This window comes from Oncorhynchus masou, chromosome 31, assembly GCF_036934945.1.
Source record: "Oncorhynchus masou masou isolate Uvic2021 chromosome 31, UVic_Omas_1.1, whole genome shotgun sequence".
In the NCBI taxonomy this organism is placed as follows: domain Eukaryota; kingdom Metazoa; phylum Chordata; class Actinopteri; order Salmoniformes; family Salmonidae; genus Oncorhynchus; species Oncorhynchus masou.
In genome coordinates this window covers 64,648,666-64,668,012 of record NC_088242.1, presented here as the reverse complement: position 1 = coordinate 64,668,012, position 19,347 = coordinate 64,648,666, and the positions used below count along the sequence as shown (strand labels likewise).

The window sequence follows — 19,347 nt, the reverse complement described above, 5'->3', positions numbered from 1 at the left end:
TAGAACTGGCACAGATGGTGCCGGAATGATGAAATACTCCGCACGGTGAGTGCAGGGAGCTAGCACAGGACATACTGGGCTGTGGAGGCGTACTGGAGAACTGGTGCGTATAGCCGGCATCACTTGTAACGGAACTTTAACACACTTCTCAGGATGAGTACGGAGAGCTGACTCAGGTGGCTTTAAATCGATAACACGCTCCTTAGGGCAAATGCCGCGCATCCTCCACCAATTCAATAAATCTCTCATTTCTCTCTCCTCCACATTCTCCCGCAACTCACTGACAGTCTCTGTTTCACTCCTCGGCTCTGCCGACCACCCCATGTGCCCCCCTAAAAAATGTATTGGTGCTGTCTTTTTGTCTTTCCTTGTGATCGCGAACCCTGGCGTCGTCGCTGTTCTCCCTTTTCTCCTTGCGTCTCCTGCCAAGGAAGGTGATCCTTTTCTGCCAGGATTTCCTTCCAAGTCCAAGATCCATTCCCGTCCAGAATCTCCTCCCAAGTCCATGTCATCCTCTCATCTTGGGCACGCTGTTTGGTCCTGTTGTGATGGGGTATTCTGACACAATCGCACAGCGTATGTTGAGTTCCACATAATATTTAATAGTGAAACTTAGCAAAACAAACAATAAACAAACAAAACAACAAACCGTGACAACAGAGGTGCTACATACACGTACTCAAAACAATATCCCATAACACACAGGTGGAAAAATGCTTCTTAAGTATGATCCCTAATTAGAGACAATGATAGCCAGCTGCCTGCCTCTAATTGGGAATCATACGAACACACCAACATAGAAAAAAACAAGCTCGAACCCCACATAGAAAAAATAAGCTAGACTAAATCTCTAGTCACGCCCTGACCTACTCTACCATAGAAAATAAAGGATTCCTATGATCAGGATGTGACACAGACAGAGTAGTCTCTGCTAGCTGATACACAGCTAGCCTAGCTCAAATGGCCCCTTACAGCACCTTACACAGCCGGCACAAAGGTGACTTTGGCAGCGATTACAGTTGTAGAGTCTTTCTGGGTAAGTCTACGATTTTTCCACAACTGGATTGTGCAACATTTGTCCATTTTATTTCAAAATTCTTCAAACTCTATCAAAATGGTTGTTGATCATGGCTCGACAACAATTTTCAGGTCTTGCCATAGACTTCCAATTAGATTTAAGTCATAACTCTAACTCGGCCACTCAGGAACATTCACTTTCTTCTTGGGAAGCAACTCCAGTGTAGATTTGGCCTTGTAGTTTAGCTTATTTTCCTGCTGAAAGGTCAATTCATCCGAGTGTCTGGTGGAAAGCAGACTATAACAGGTTTTCCTCTAAGATTTTGTTGTACTTTGCACTATTCCGTTTATTTTTTATCCAGAAAACTCCCTAGTCTACAATTACAAGCATACCCATAACAAGATACAGCCATCACTACACTTGAAAATATGGAGAGTGTAACTCAGTAATGTGATGTATTGGATTTACCCCAAACATAACACCTTGTATTCCAGACTACAAGATAATGGCTTTGCAATTTTTTTGCAGTATTACATTTGTGCCTTCTGTACAGGCTTTCTTCTTTTCAGTCTGTCATTTAGGATAGTAACTATAGTGCCATGTTGTTGATCCATCCTTAGTTTTCTCATGTCATAGCCATTAAACTTTGTAACTGTTTTAAAGTCAACATTGGCCTCATGGTGAAATCCCTTTTTCCCGTTTTCTTCCTATCTGGCAGTTAGGAAGTACGCCTGTATCTTTGTAGTGGCTGGGTGTATTGATACACCATCGTAATAACTTCACCATGCTCAAGGGGATATTCAATGTCTGCTTTTTATTTTTTTTTCAACCCATCTACCAATAGGTGCCCTTCTTTGAGATTAATTGGAACACCTCCCTGTTCTTTGTGGGTGAATCTATGTTTGAAATTCACTGCTCGACTGAGGGACCTTTCTGATACCTTACTGACCTTACTGGTAATTGTATGTGTGGGATACAGTGATGGTAGTCATTCAAAAATCATGTTAAACACTATCCATGAGATTATGTGAATTGGTACACATTTTTACTCTTGGAGTTGAAAAATTATTGACTCAAGACATTTCAGCTTTTTATTTATTCATTAATTTGTAAAATTCTTGAACAACATCATTACACTTTGACATTATGTGGTATTGTGTTTAGGCCAGTGACAAAAACATCTCAATTTAATCCATTTTAAATTCAGGCTGTAACACAACCAAATGTAGAAAAAGTCAAGGCGTGTGAACACTTCCTGAAGGCACTGTTCCTTGGGTATAGGAGATGAGATCCGTTTTGGCATGAGCACACACTTCCTCTGACAGAGATAGAGCCCTCCCGCCCCCCCATGCCACCCAGAGCCCATCCCCTCAGTGAACTCTGGTGATGGATTTTCTCAAAAAATATTCTGTCACAGACATTCCAATATTAATTATCTCTGTCCTTCTACTCTTCCTCTCTTTGTGGCCATGCTTTCCCTACTTTCTTTCTCACAGTAGGCAGGTTTCCATTGACCCAGGTTCAGTCGACAAAAACAATGGCTGAAAAAAAACCCTTGTGGCATTTGTACTGGAAACGGCAGATAAACTATAGGAGTACAATTTCATTCGTTCAACAATGGTAGATTTTTCTTTTGTCAAAGCTTTTTAAAGCTTTTTTAATCAAATCAAATCAAATGAAACTTTATTTGTCACATGCGCCGAATAAAACAAGTATTCGTGAAGTGTTTACTTACAAGCCCTTAACCAACAATGTAGAGTAAGAAAATATTTACTAAATAAACTAAACTTTAAAAAGTAACACAATAAAATAACAATAACGAGGCTATATACAGGGGGCACCAGTACTGAGTCAGTGTGCGGGGGTACAGGTTAGCCGATGTAATTTGTACATGTAGGTAAGGGTGAAGTGACTATGCATAGATAATAATCAGCAAGTAGCAGCAGTGTACAAAACAAATGGAGGGGTAGTGTCAATGTAAATAGTCCGGTGGCCATTTGATTAATTGTTTAGCAGTCTTATGGCTTGGTGGTAGAAGCTGCGACAAATGATGATGAAAACAGTGGTTTTTAATCAATTATGGTTGCCGAATAATTTTGAAGGTGTGTTTCCATTGAACTCTCTTTTGTGGATTTAAAGAGCTGGACTTATGATTTTTTTTAAATGTTCCTAAAAACCTAGAATGTCAAATAAAAATTAAGTTGTTGAAGTTTTTCCCCAATTAGGTAAATTGTGCCTTAATGAAGTGGCGAAAGCCTGTATGCCCTGCCCATATATCTGTTGCATTTCTCAGGTAGCCCGCACTTTCATTCATGTGGTCCGAGTAGAGATCTGAAACAAATTGGTGGTGAAACTTCAAATCGCAATGTAAAGCAATTCGGGGAATTCTTGAATGCCAAGACAATCCTTGCATTGAAGTAAAAATAATTTTATATACACTGCTCAAAAAAATAAAGGGAACACTTTAACAACACATTGTAACTCCAAGTCAATCACACTTCTGTGAAATCAAACTGTCCACTTAGGAAGCAACACTGATTGACAATACATTTCACATGCTGTTGTGCAAATGGAATAGACAACAGGTGTAAATTATAGGCAATTAGCAAGACACCCCCAATAAAGGAGTGGTTCAGCAGGTGGTGACCACAGACCACTTCTCAGTTCCTATTCTTCCTGGCTGATGTTTTGGTCACTTTTGAATGCTGGCGGTGCTTTCACTCTAGTGGTAGCATGAGACAGAGTCTACAACCCACACAAGTGGCTCAGATAGTGCAGCTCATCCAGGATGGTACATCAATGCGAGCTGTGGGAAGAAGGTTTGCTGTGTCTGTCAGCGTAGTGTCCAGAGCATGGAGGTGCTACCAGGAGACAGGCAAGTACATCAGGAGACGTGGAGGAGGCCGTAGGAGGGCAACAACCCAGCAGCAGGACCTCTACCTCCGCCTTTGTGCAAGGAGGATCAGGAGGAGCACTGCCAGAGCCTGCAAATGACTTCCAGCAGGCCACGAATGTGCATGTGTCTGCTCAAATGGTCAGAAACAGACTCCATGAGGGTGGTATGAGGGCCTGACATCCACAGGTGGGGTTTGAGCTTACAGCCCAACACCGTGCAGGACGTTTGGCATTTGCCATGGAACACCAAGATTAGCAAATTCGCCACTGGCGCCCTGTGCTCTTCACAGATGAAAGCAGGTTCACACTGAGCACATGTGACAGACGTGACAGTCTGGAGATGCCGTGGAGAATGTTCTGCTGCCTGCAACATCCTCTAGCATGACCGGTTTGGCGGTGGGTCAGTCATGGTGTGGGGTGGCATTTCTTTGGGGGGCCGCACAGCCCTCCATGTGCTCGCCAGAGGTAGCCTGACTGCCATTAGGTACCGAGATGAGATCCTCAGACCCCTTGTGAGACCATATGCTGGTGCGGTTGGCCCTGGGTTCCTCTAATGCAAGACAATGCTTGACCTCATGTGGCTGGAGTGTGTCAGCAGTTCCTGCAAGAGGAAGGCATTGATGCTATGGACTGGCCCGCCCGTTCCCCAGACCTGAATCCAATTGATCACATCTGGGACATCATGTCTCGCTCCATCCACCACGTTGCACCACAGACTGTCCAGGAGATGGCGGATGCTTTAGTCCAGGTCTGGGAGGATATCCCTCAGGAGACCATCTGCCACCTCATCAGGAGCATGCCCAGGCGTTGTAGGGAGGTCATACAGGCACGTGGAGGCCACACACACAACTGAGCCTCATTTTGATATGTTTTAAGGACATTACATCAATGTTGGATCAGCCTGTTGTCAGGATTTGGCCAGGGTTGTTCCGGGTTTTGGTCAATCCAGATGTCCCCATTGTGCTTTTTGTCCCTATGTTTTTCCTTGATCCCCATTATTATTTGCACCTGTGTCTCGTTTCCCTGATTGTATTTAAACCCTTTGTTTCCCTCAGTTCTGTGCTCTGTGTTTGTATGTTAGCACCCTTCCTAGTGTTCTGTGTGCTCTTGTCGATTCCGGGTGAAGTTCTTGTGGTATTCTGTTTTTTGTTTTTGTTTATTTTTGGTGAGTTTCTTTTGAGGTCTTTTTGTGTTTTTCCTACCACCTTTTGGATAGCTAACGTGCCATTTTTTGTATTTTAGGATTTTTTCTTTATTAAATACACCGTCTTAAGTACTGCTGTGTTTGCCTCATCTTCTGGGTTCTGCTGTCTATTCGTGGCTCAGTTGGTTAAGTGACTGTTTCTCCTCCGGAGACCCAGGTTCGAAACCGGGTCCTGACAGAAACACAGAGCCAAAAATGAACCCAGAGGCAGCCAGTTCCCAGGACCTTTTTGCCACGCTGTCCCACCACCAGGAGACTGTCCAACGCCAACAGCCGCCCTGGTTCAGCAAGAGGCCTTAATGGCTAGACATTCTCATCTTCTGTCGGAGATGCTGACTTCCATTAAGCAAATATCTGATCGACTTACCCCGGCAACAGTTTCCGTCCCAGTACCTCAGGTTCACGTACCCATGGCAGTTAACCCCCTGGCTGAACCTCGTCTTCCACCTCCCCAACGGTTCTCAGGTGATCCAAGTGCTTGTAAAGGCTTTCTCACTCAATGTTCTCTCTCCTTTGAGCTGCAACCCTCGTCGTTTCCCACCGACCGGTCTAAGATCGCATATATCATCACCCTGCTGTCGGAAAAGCCCTGGCCTGGGCTACTGCTGTGTGGGATGCCCATAGTTCCTGCTGTGCCAGCTACTCTGCCTTTGCTGAGGAATTCAACGAGTGTTTCAAGGCCCAAGCAGTGGTTCTGACTCAGCCAAACAGCTCCTGACTCTCCATCAAGGTTGGCGCAGCGTGACCGGACTATGCCATCCAGTTCCGCACGGTGGCAGCAGCGAGTGGCTGGAACAACGAGGTGCTCACGGTGTGCTTTCTGAAAGGCCTTTCCGACACTATCCAAGATGAACTGGCCACTCGGGCACACCGGACAATCTCACAGTCCCTGATCAAGTTGGCCTCACGCATTGACCAGCGTCTGAGAGAGAGAACTCAACCGTAGACCTCTAGGTCCTATCAGTCCCAGCTCCGAGTCCCCACCTTTATCATCGCTGGCTCCACCGGAACCCATGCAGATTGGACGCATCTCCCAGGCTGTCAGAGACTGCCGGATGAGGAGCGACGCTGTCTATATTGCGGCAAACCGGGCCATTTCCGTTCCACGTGTCCCGGGCTCCAGGGACGCTCTGTCCCGTACAGCTCCCCGGGGGAACTGTCAAGTCCGGGAAACATAACCTCCTCCCATCCGTCCAACTCCCGTCTGCTCATTCCAGTCACCCTCTCCTGGGACAACCACAAGCTTCACCTTCAAGCCTTGGTAGACTCTGGAGCCGCAGGTAACTTCATGGATGGTGTCTGGGCGAAGGAGAATGCGTTCTTCCTCTGAACCTCTAAGTGACCCCATGAGGGTTACTACATTGGATGGAAGCCCTTTGGGATCTGGACTTGTCACTCATGTCACTACCTCCTTGAGACTTTCAGTTTCACAACACCAGGAATTGATGAACTTTCATTTGATCTCCTGTTCCGAGTTCCCTCTCGTCCTTGGATACCCCTGGCTTCACAGCCATAACCCTCACATCGACTGGTCTGTGGGCACTATCAAGCAGTGGGGTCCTACGTGCCAAGCTACTTGTATTTTCCAGAATTCCCGAGTTCTACTCCCGAGTCTTTAGAATCCATCCTCCCTGACCCGAGTTCCCGAGTGTTACCATGACCTCAAACTGGAGTTTAGCAAACAGAGGGCCACCATGCTACCACCCCATAGACCTTACGATTGCCCCATCGACCTGTTTCCGGGCACTTGCCCCCCCAGGGGTCGGATCTTTCCCTATCTCCACCCGAACGAGCTGCTATGGATACCTACATCAAGGACGCTCTGGAAGCAGGCCTCATGCGTCCATCCACCTCCCCGGCGGGAGCAGGGTTTTTCTTTGTGGCCAAGAAAGATGGTGGATTACGTCCTTGCATCGACTACAGGGGACTCAATGACATAACCGTCCGTAACCGTTACCCGCTACCCCTTATGGCCACAGCCTTCGAGCTGCTCCAGGAAGCAGTTGTTTTCACTAAGCTTGACGAACGCATACCATCTTGTGCGGATCAGACCTGGTGACGAGTGGAAGACCGCTTTCAACACGCCTACTGGTCACTATGAATACTTGGTGATGCCCTTCGCCTGTAGTGTCGTTTTCCACTTTAATTTTGATGTGACTCCAAATCCAGACCTCCATGGGTTGATAAATTTGATTTCCATTGATAATTTTTGTGTGATTTTGTTGTCAGCAAATTCAACTATGTAAAGAAAAAGTATTTATTAATAATATTTCATTCATTCAGATCTAGGATGTGTTATTTTAGTGTTCCCTTTATTTTTTTGAGCAGTGTAGTTTAATAAATGGATTTTGCAAGCAGTAGGCATTTAGGTTTTTAGGAACATAAAAAAAAAATCATAAGTCCAGCTGTTTAAGTCCAGAAAAGTCTTGGTCTAGACCAGAACAGATTGGACCCGAGCGACAATAAAATATAAGTTTATCAGCCAAGTTGCTCTTCTGGTTAACGAGTAGGGCTTTACATGTTGGCTAGCTGTTTAAATCCAGAAAAGAGAGTTAAATGGAAATACACCATGGTGGGCAACTGTCGCATCTATTTTCTATCCCAGCTTTCTATATGTCGACACAAAATCCCTGGATAAGTTCATGGAAACCTACCTAGTGTCTCTCTACATCTGACAGCATCTCTCTTTGTCGTTTCTGTGTCTGTCTCTCTTTTTCTCGCATCCTCTTTCCTCCGCTCACACAGATCATTAATGTATTTTAATTTGTCAAATCAAAGTGGACAAGACAGACCATTCATTTGCAACAAAACAATACACTATTAGCAAGTAATCTCTCTCACACATGGCTGACCCTACGCCATGAAATCAGATACTGAGACAGATTTGACTACTTAGCACCGGTTATTTTTAAAAGAAGATCAAAAGGTGAATGGAGAATAAAGATGTAACAGATTTGTGTTTTTGTGTTTTATTTTTCAAAATCCCCTCTGTGCCCATCTGGAAGAATCATACCAGCTAAAATATTGTATTTTAAAAACACTTCTAACACATCACACAGCAAAGGAGCTTAACTGTACAAGCGATTAAATTACTTTAAAGGAAAAATAACATCAGTAGAAGTAACACTGAGTCCAGCAAAGACTAGATCCACAAAACCCCTCACTATAGATAGAGAAAAACAGTGAGTTCTGAGAGTTGGAGTAGTGGCAGCTGTAAAGAAAACAACTAGCGGCGTCTGCGAGTGGAATTGCTAATAAATTGCCAATGTGTTTTAGAGTAAGATAGCAAGGACAATGGAACTGCTGCAGATGATAGAAAGTGCAGACAATCCACCTGGCTGGAGAGCTGTTTCTTAGGAAAACATATGCCACAGGCCTGCGGCAAAGTGTCAGACACAACTGAGAGGCTGAACGATGGTGGGCTACCATCAAAACACACACACACACACGTGCCCAGACACACAAACACACACGCACAAGCACACACAGGCATGTCACTCTCGCACTCATACTCACATGTGCGCGCACACACACACACAAACACGCAAATCACCAACCTCCCTGCACAGCTGAGAAACCGCAATATATTGACAGACACTACATGTCTGGGACTCACACATTCATTTATGCACTGTCATTTTGTGCTTCTTGATATTTTAGTCTCCTCTCCTCTCTCTTCCACTCTGGCTTGCACGCAGAAAGAAGGTGAACATTTGCAGTGTGCAGTGAATCATAGTGGATGATTGGCATCAACAGAGAGGGGCAAAGGGCACCTCCCAAAGCCAGAGCGCAGTGACCTGTCAGCATCTAACATAGTTTTTACAAAACACATTCTCAGCAGTGCTTCAGTATCTACCAACTTGGCTATAGATCTCTTCCTTAATATTCTCTTTCAACTCATGTCTCAAAGGAGGCTGGAGTACATACAAGAGGTCTTCTCAGGTCCAAAAAGTTGGACCAGAACGGACCCCAGGACAATCAGACCCGAACCCTTGGACAAACTGACCTAGAGCCGAACCGTACCCTAACAAGTCTTGGTCTAGACCAGAACAGATTGGACCCGAGCGACAATAAAATATAAGTTTATCAGCCAAGTTGCTCTTCTGGTTAACGAGTAGGGCTTTACATGTTGGCCATGCTTTCTATAAGTCAATATATTCACATTAGTGTAAAATAAATATTTTATAGGCTATACAGAGCCGTGCTCATGTCCATTCAGGTCCACTCGGGTCTATCAACTGTAGTTACATAGACCCGAGACCCATGACATTCAAACAGGACCCAACCCATGTGTATTTCAGTTCCTGTGGATCCATGAATCACTCTAGTACATACTGTAACTCTAAAAGTTACAGTTAAGTAACATAGTTAATATTCTGTGTGCCTCAGTTGGTAGAGTGTGGTGCTTGAAACACCATGGATGTGGTTTCGTCTCCCATGTGGGACCAGTATGAAAAGTATGAAAATATACACTACTGTAAGTCATTCTGAATAACAGTATCTGCTAAAAAAAAAATACTAATAGTGTTTGTGTTTCCAGCAATGTCAGTCCCCCAGACTTAAGGCTCGGGTCCCAGAGAATAAAGAGTATTCAGCAGGTTCCTTAAATCAAACAGACCATGAAGGTTTCATTTTCAATTGATCTGATGCAATTTACAGTACTTCCCAGAGTCAGGACTTTTTGCTCACTGCTTTTATAAGGACCGGAATGCTGCAAACAGGTCTGCTGCTGTGTGTGTGTGTGTGTGTGTGTGTGTGTGTGTGTGTGTGTGTGTGTGTGTGTGTGTGTGTGTGTGTGTGTGTGTGTGTGTGTGTGTGTGTGTGTGTGTGTGTGTGTGTGTGTGTGTGTGTGTGTGTGAGATAAAGAGAGAGCAAAAGAGGGAGAAAGAGAGGAGCTAGGGGTAAGTGGTCATTGAGTGTATGGCTTGAAACATTTAATTGGTTGAAAAAAATGGTAGACATTGGTTTGTTATGTTAGGAATGCACCATTTATCTGATCAGAAAATTGAAGTTGAACCATGTGTTGCCATCTCCCAGGAATTTCTCCATTAGTCTCACTTGAAAGTTCTCAAGGGTTTTCTCCTTCTTTAAAGGTCACCACTATTGATACAACGGAGAAATAATGTATGACAATATAAGGCAAACTATAGTTTAGGCTTGATACACAAAGCTTTAGTTGCACAAAAATAAACTTTGTCATGGTGTGACAGTATGTACAGTACACATCCTACTCATTGTGTTTTATCCATATCATGTCAACAGAGGATGAGCCCTCACCTGCCATGGAAACATTGTTTTGGAATGGGAAACCATGTGTGGGAAGACCAAATCAAATCGACCAACTGCTAGGTTCAGAATGGCTATGACAGTAGCCTCTACCTCTCTCCCCCTCTTTTCCCTGTTAGGGCTTCTGGCCTTGCCTCAAAATAATCCCAGTTCTGAGATTGCTAGGGGACTACAATTCAACTGGTGGATATTAAACTTCCGCTACACCACGGCGTCAATATGCCTTCAATGTGACGTTCTACCTGCTACACCGATACCAACCTAAATCAACTGTATTTCTTATTATTTGAATTCCCAGGATAGAACGAATGCACGCGTCAGCCATCAAGGATTTAACCTCTGCAATTCATGAGCAGGACACTGCCATTGGACACGACGCAACGCGAGCAGTATAGCAGCTTTCATTGATTTCAAAGAAAGCATTCCCTCAATGGTTGATGGCAGTGTTGGAGGCCCGATGTCTGTAGTGTAGCACCATTGTAAGAATGACACAACATAGATTTAGAAAAGAGAACAATCAAAGTTAGTTATTAAAAGAACAATCAAAGGGCCCAATGATCACATGATATATTTGGTGTGTGACAAAATGGTGACACTCAATGAACTATTTGACCACTCAAGTCAGTCAAACCCAATATTGACCATTTAATACTAGAACGGCAAGGCCTTGAGGGTCCCCCCTTCAAGCTAAGGAGCGGTCATTAGGGCTGCAACCGTCTAACAGTGTTTCACGACCTGATCTGTTTCACCTGTCTTTGAGATTGTCTCCAGCCCCCTCCAGGTGTTGCCCATCTTCCCCTATATCCCTGTGCATTTACACTTGTGTTTTCTGTCTGTCTGTTGCCAGTTCGTCTTGTTTGTTTAAGCCTACCAGCGTTTTGTGTCTCAGCTCCTGCAGTTTCCAGTTTCTCTTTTCTCGTCCTCCTAGGTTTTTACCCTGGCCTGTCCTGACCCTGTACCCGCCCGCCTGACCACTCTGCCTGTCCCTGAGCCTGCCTGCCTTTCTGTATCTTGGCCTGAACTCTGGATTATCGACCTCTGCCTGCAAAGAAACCACAACTAAAAGGACACCAATAAGAAGAGACTTGCTTGGGCCAAGAAACATGTGCAATGGACATTAGACCGGTGGAAATCATTTATTTTGTCTGAGTCCAAATTTGAGATTTTTGGTTCCAACCGCCGTGTCTTTGTGAGACGCAGAGTAGGTGAACGGATGATCTCTGCATGTGTGTTTCACACCGTGAAGCATGGAAAAGGAGGTGTGGCGGTGCTTTGCTGGTCACACTGTCAGTGATTTATTTAGAATTCAAGGCACACTTAACCAGCATGGCTACCACAGCATTCTGCAGCGATGCGCCATCCCATCTGGTTTGCTCTTAGTGGGACTAAAATGTGTTTTTCAAATGGACAATGAACCAATACACACTTCCAGGCTGTGTAAGGGCTATTTCACTAAGAAGGAGAGTGGTGGAGTACTGCATCAGATGACCTGGCCTCTACAATCACCCTTCCTCAACCAAATTGAGATGGTTTGGGATGAGGATGGACTGTAGAGTGAAGAAAAACCAGCCAACAAGTGCTCAGCATATGTGGGAACTCCTTCAAGACTGTTGGAAAAGTATTCCTGGTGACTACCTCATGAATCTGGTTGAGATAATGCAAAGCTGTCCTCAAGTGTGCAAAGCTGTCCTCAAGGCAAAGAGTGGCTGCCAGAATATAAAATATGAACTCAGAAAAAAAAGAAATGGCATATTTTCAGGATCCTGTCTTTCAAAGATAATTTGTAAAAATCCAAATAACTTCACAGATCTTCATTATAAAGGGTTTAAACACTGTTACCCATATTTGTAAAATGAACCATAAACAATTAATGAACATGCACCTGTGGAACGGTCGTTAAAACACTAACAGCTTGTAGACGGTAGGCAATTTAGGTCACAGTTATGAAATCTTAGGACACTAAAGAGACCTTTCTACTCACTCTGAAAAACAACAAAAGAAAGATGCCCAGGGTCCCTGCTCATCTGTGTGAACGTGCCTTAGGCATGCTGCAAGGAGGCATGAGGACTGCACATGTGGCCAGGGCAATACATTGCAATGTCCGTACTGTGAGATGCCTAAGACATCGCTACAGGGAGACAGGACGGACAGCTGATCGTCCTCGCAGTGGCAGACCACATGTAACAACACCTGCACAGGATTGGTACTTCCGAACATCACACCTGGGGGACAGATACAGAATGGCAACAACAACTGCCCGAGTTACACCAGGAACGCACAATCCCTCAATCATTGCTCAGTCTATCCGCAATAGGCTGAGAGAGGCTGAACTGAGGCCTTGTAGGCCTGTTGTAAGGCAGGTCCTCACCAGACATCACCGGCAACAACGTTGCCTATGGGCACAAACCCACCTTCACTGGACCTGGCAGAACTGGCAAAAAGTGCTCTTCTCTTACAAGTTACAGTTTTGCCTCACCAGGGTGATGGTCAGATTCACGTTTATCATCAAAGAATTGAGCGTTACACCGAGGCCTGTACTCTGGAGCGGAAACTATTTGGAGGTGGAGGGTCCGTCATGGTCTGGGATGGTGTGTCACAGCATCATCGGACTTAGCTAATTGTTATTTCAGGCAATCTCAACGCTGTGCGTTACAGGGAAGACATACTCTTCCCTCATGTGGTACCTTTCCTGCATGCTCATCCAGACATGACCCTCGATCCAACATGACAATGCCACCAGCCATACTACTCGTTCTGTGCATTTTTTCTGCAAGACAGGAATGTCAATGACCTGCCATGGCCAGCTAAGTACCCTGATCTCAATCTCATTGAGCACGTCTGGGACCTGTGGATCTGAGGGTGAGGGCTAGTGCCATTCCCCCCAGAGGAATGGGAACTTGCAGGTGCCTTGGTGGAAGACTGGAGTAAAACTTCACAGCAAGAACTGACAAATCTGTTGCAGTCCATGAGGAGGAGATCCACTACAGTACTTAATGCAGCTGGTGGCCACACCAGATACTGACTGTTACTTTTGATTTTGACTCTCCCTTTGTTCAGGGGCACATTATTCAACTTACGTTAGTCACATGTCTGTATAACTTGTTCAGTTTATGCCTCAGTTGTTGAATTGTGTTATGTTCATACAAATACTTACACATGTTAAGTTTGCTGAAAATAAACACTACATGGTGTTACTACATGATTCCAAATGTGTTATTTCACAGTTTTGATTTCTTCACTATTATTATATCATGTAGAAAATAGTAAAATAAAGAAAAACCCTTGACTGAGTAGGTGTGTTTTGATTGGTACTTTTGACTGGTACTGTTGTTTTACATATCACAGATGCATGCACGGTCAGCAAAATGCTCAGGTCAGGCTGAGGCTCAGATTTAGAAGAATAATCGACAGAGATGTAATAATTAATTTCTTCTTTTTTTCATTCAGATCTTGTAGCAACTCTAACACAGCATGTTCATTAATTTGTCCTGGTCTTCTGGACATTTGAAATCATGCACTCACTTTGTACTACAGGAGGACAGAGTAGACTGATAAAACTTATTGGATTTGATGGACTGATATAGGGTACATACATTAGAATATACCAATATTAGAATATAACAATATATACCATTAGAATATACCAACACAATAGAATGGCACGCCCTGTTCTTCATGCACAATTGGTGATTACATAATGATGCATTATCTGCTTCCCCTCTCTCAATAACTCACCCATTCGCCCCCATCATATTTTACTTAATTTATTTAATCTATTATTTGTGTGAAATTTGTTTCGGTATAGTTTAGGTTCCCTTTCGAGGCAATTATCGGGGTGATTATCAACTGGACACTGCACCTTGCAATGTCGGGAGAATGAGCAGTAAGAAAAGGAGGGACAATGGGTGAAAACCATTTAAGTTATGACATGCCCTCCTAAAACTGGTTATAACTCAAGCTCTTGATACTACCCATCGTGAATACAGCCTCAGGCTCATTACCATAACGCAACGTTAACGATTTCTGAAAATCGCAAATGAAATGAAATAAATATGCCTGCTCTCAAGCTTAGCCTTTTCTTAACAACACTGTCATCTCAGATTTTCAAAATATGCTTTTGATCCATAGCAAATCAAGCATTTGTGTAAGAGTATTGATAGCTAGCGTAGCATTTAGCGTATCATTTAGCACGCAACATTTTCACAAAAACCAGAAAACCAAATAAATAAAATAATTTACCTTTGAAGAACTTCGGATGTTTTCAATGAGGAGACTCTCAGTTACATAGCAAATGTTCAGTTTTTCTTGAAAGAATCTTTGTGTAGGAGAAATCGCTCTGTTTTGCACATCACATTTGGCTACCGAAACGAAACGAAAATTCAGTCACCAAAACGTCAAACCTTTTTCCAAATTAACTCCATAATATCGACCAAAACATGGCAAACGTTGTTTAGAATCAATCCTCAGGTTGTTTTTTCACATATCTCTTTATTGATATGCCGTTCGTGGAAGCCTGCTTTCGTCTCAGAATCCCATGGAAAAATACCAGCAGCTGAAAATGACGCACCAATTTCGACGGAGGACACCGGGCGGACACCTGGCAAATGTAGTCTCTTATGGTCAATCTTCCAATGATATGCCTACAAATACGTCACAATGCTGCAGACACCTTCGGGAAACGATAGATAGGGCAGGCTCATTCCTGTCGCATTCACAGCCATATAAGGAGACAATGAAAAACAGAGCCTCAAAAATCCTGCTCATTTCCTGGTTGCAGTTTCATCTTGGTTTTGCCTGTAGCTCCTGTTCTGGGGCACTCACAGACAATATCTTTGCAGTTCTGGAAACTTCAGAGTGTTTTCTTTCCAAAGCTATCAATTATATGCATAGTCGAGCATGTTTTTGTGACAAAATATTGCGCTTAAAACGGGCACGTCTTTTTATCCAAAAATGAAATACTGTCCCTAGAGTTCCAAGAGGTTTTAAGGTTCTGACAACGGCAGTGTATTATATATACTTGTTTATTCACAACTTTTTCACAACATTCATAAGCAGTCAAAATGACTGCTTTAGCGGTTCTAGTGTTAAATAGAGAAGCTGTCAATTGAATTATTATTTAAATTGTTATTTTTTCTTTGATAGTCAATGATCACTACAAATTCAGGAAATTCATATCTGCTACAATTGGCTCACTTTCCAGGGAAGATCAAAGATAATAAATAAATCCCAGCCACTTTGTTGTATGCTTAAATAAGCCTATTCATGATTTGCCTTCAACCACCATTGTCTGCAATACGTTTCCAATTCTGCTCGACAAAAGGCATATTTAGCAAATTATCACACACAAAGATGTTTTATCTATTTTGATTGGACTAATTGTTACCTCATTGCAATAATTCTCAATGCATTTATTAGGTGTTGGAGATGAGATGGCAGATAGATGGAAAGCCAGGTAGCATGGCTGCTGCACTGTCCAGCTGGCTGAACTTCTATGTTGGCGGCTGCTGGCTCAGCATAGACACAGTGGGTTGTAAAGGCTCCAACCACCTCAAACTACCCTGACACTTATTAATGAGACATTTTGTCACTTTTTTGTCAGCTACAGTAAGAGGGAAAAAAAGTGTTGGAACGCTTCATGCACAATCTGACTTCTTTAAAACCTTGAATGAGTACTTTTTATCCTCTCAAATCAAATCAAATTGTTTTTGTCACATGCGTTGAATACAACAGGAGTAGACCTTATAGTAAAATGATTACTTATAAGCCCTTAGCCAACAGTGAATTTTAAAAAACGTGTTAAGTAAAAAATAGATAAGTAAAACATTTAATATAAAAGTAACAAATAATTAAACAGCAGCAAAATAACAAGCGAGGCTATATACAGGGGGTACCGGAAGGAGTCAATGTGCTGGGGCACTGGTTCGTTGAGGTAATTAAGGTAATATATACATGTAGGTAGAGTTAAATTGACAATGCATAGATTATAAACAGAGTAGCAGCAGCGTAAAAGTGGGGTCTGTGCAGCCCAGGATTAGATGTTCAGGAGTCTTATGGCTTGGGGGTAAAAGCTGTTAAGAATACTTTTGGACCTCGACTTGGTGCCCCGGTACCACTTGCTGTTAGTTAGCAGAGAGAACAGTCTATGACTAGGGTTGCTGGAGTGACAATTTATAGGGCCTTCCTCTGACACCGACTGATATAGAGGTCCTTGATGGCAGGAAACTTTGCCCCAGATGTACTGGGCCGTACGCACGACCCTCTGTTGTGCCTTGTGGTCAGAGGCCGAGCAGTTGCCATACCAGGCAGGAATGCAACCAGTCAAGATGCTCTCGATGGTGCAGCTGTAGAAACTTTTGAGGATCTGAGGACGCATTCCAAATCTTTTCAGTCTCCTGAGGGGGAATACGCTTGGTCGTGCCCTCTTTTCGGCTGCCTTAGTGTGTTTGGACCATGATAGTTTGTTGGTGATGTTGACACCAAGGAACTTGAAGCTCTCAACCTGTTCCACTACAGCCCCGATGATGAGAATGGGGACGTGCTCGGTCCTCCTTTTCCTGTAGTCCACAATCATCTCCTTTGTCTCCATCACGTTGAGGGAGAGGTGGATGTCCTTGCAGTCCCTGTAGGCTGTCTCATCATTGTCGGTGATCAGACCTACCACTGTTGTGTCATCTGCAAACTTGATGATAGAGTCATGTCTTGGAGTCATGCCTGGCCATGCAGCCATGAGTGAACAGGGATTACAGGAGGGGATTGACCACACACCCCTGAGGGGCCCCTGTGTTGAGGATCAGCGTGACGAATGTGTTGTTCCCTACCCTTACCACCTTGCGACGGCCCATCAGGAAGTCCAGGATCCAGTTGCAGATGGAGGAGTTTAGTCCCAAGGTCCTTAGCTTAGCTATGAGCTTTGAGGCCACTATGGTGTTGAACGCTGAGCTGTAGTCAATGAATAGCATTCTCACATAGGTGTTCCATTTGTCCAGGTGGGAAAGGACAGTCTGCCTGAAATATGTTGGTATTACAGACTCCGACAGGGACAGGTTGAAAATGTCAGTGAAGACACTTGCCAGTTGGTCAGCCCATGCTTAGAGTACACGTTCTGGTAATCCGTCTGGCCCTGCGGCCTTGTGAATGTTGACCTGCTTAAAGGTCTTACTCAAATCGTCTAAGGAGCACGTGTTCACGGAGCACGTCTTCCAAAACAGCTGATGCTCTCATGCATGTTTCAGTGTTACTTGCCTAGAAGTGATCATAGAAGTAATTTAGCTCGTCTGGTAGGTTTGTGTCACTCTCTCTATCTCTCTCACCCCACCTCCTCTTTCTCTATCTCTCCCCCTGCTCTGTGCTACTGACTCAGGCTAACTAGCTGCTTTGTAAGGGAAACTAGATTACTTACATACGTTCCATTAATCTGTTCAGATTGGATTGCAACAATTCATTTTGGTCACACAGGAGGTTGCCCTGTTTGAAGCCAGAGCAACAAAAGTGCAGTGTGAACACTTACATTTGAATCCATTTAAAAGTACAATGATGTACTTTAGTTAGTCGTATGACATAGTGATATTAGACAATACTTGTCAAATTGGGCACTAAACATGTGTCTCAATTTCCGTTGTGATGCAATTTGGCTCCTTGTTGCCCAGCATTTTGTCATCACACAGCCCCTTTTGTTAGTTATGAGTACTAATATAAGAGGCTAGTGGTTGTCCCTTCTCTGTTTGATCAGGCCAGGCTTGAACAGACACCTCCTATCTTGTACTTGTTCTGCTAGTCTAATCACAATGCTGCTGCTTCTCTATTCATTACATTGGGACACTTGACAGACTAACGGCTGACAAATGACTTTTCTCTCCCTGCCAGCACTGTTCTGTATTCACCGTGGATGATACAGCTCCCCGACAGGGACCTCTGTCCCCCCTCCCTCCTCCTACATATTTCTCACATCCCTCAATTTCCCTTTATCAGCTCAAAATAAAAGTGGGGGCATATTGGTTTGATGGTAAATTGAAATTCATTGAAGCATTTACATGACATTTAGCAATGGTTGCTTAATGCAAGAATAATAAAACATATGTCAAACTGAAAAGCCCAGCTTTCTGCTTTTCGCTATCTCATCATTTGGCAAACACATTTCCAATAAGGGAGTGCCTTGCGAAAGTATTCACCCGCATTGGCATTTTTTCCTATTTTGTTGCCTTACAACCTGGAATTAAAATAGATTTTTGGGGATTTGTATCATTTGATTTACACAACATGCCCACCGCTTTGAAGATGCAAAATATTTTTTCTTGTGAAATAGAAACTTGAGCGTGCATAACAATTCACCCCCCCCTCCAAAAAAGTCAATAATTTGTAGAGCCTCCTTTTATAGCAATTACAGCTGTAAGTCTCTTGGGATATGTTTCTAAGCTTGGCACATTTCGCCAAAACTGCTCCAGCCCCGTCAAGTTGGGTAGGTTCCTGCTGGTCTACAGCAATCTTTAAGTCATACCACAGAATCTCAATTGGATTGAGGTCTGGGCTTTGACTAGGCCATTCCAAGATATTTAAATGTTTCCCCTTAAACCACTCGAGTGTTGCTTTAGCAGTATGCTTAGGGTCATTATCGAGGTGAACCTCCGTCCCAGTCTCAAACCTCTGGAAGATTAAACAAGCTTCCCTCATGAATTTCCCTGTATTTAGCACCATCCATCATACCTTCAATTCTGACCAGTATCACAGTCCCTGTCGATGAAAAACATCCGCACAGCATGATGCTGCCACCACCATGCTTCATTGTGAGGATAGGGTTCTCGGGGAGATGAGTGGTGTTGGGTTTGTGCCAGACATTGCATTTTCCTTGATGGCCAAAAAGCTCAATTTTAGGATCATCTGACCAGAGTACCTTCTTCCATATGTTTGGGGAGTCTCCCACATGCCTTTTGGAGAACACCAAACGTGT

General features: G+C 43.7%; 1 long non-coding RNA gene across 1 annotated transcript in view; it reads left to right on the top strand.

Annotated features, from left to right (window-relative positions):
• LOC135525263 (uncharacterized) overlaps positions 1 to 12,768 on the top strand; it is a 139,656-nt gene extending 126,888 nt beyond the window's left edge. Inside the window, exon 3 of the long non-coding RNA XR_010453105.1 lies at positions 11,332 to 12,768. This is a non-coding gene — a long non-coding RNA (uncharacterized LOC135525263). The remainder of the gene's footprint in view (positions 1 to 11,331) is intronic.
• The last annotated feature ends 6,579 nt before the right edge of the window (positions 12,769 to 19,347 follow it).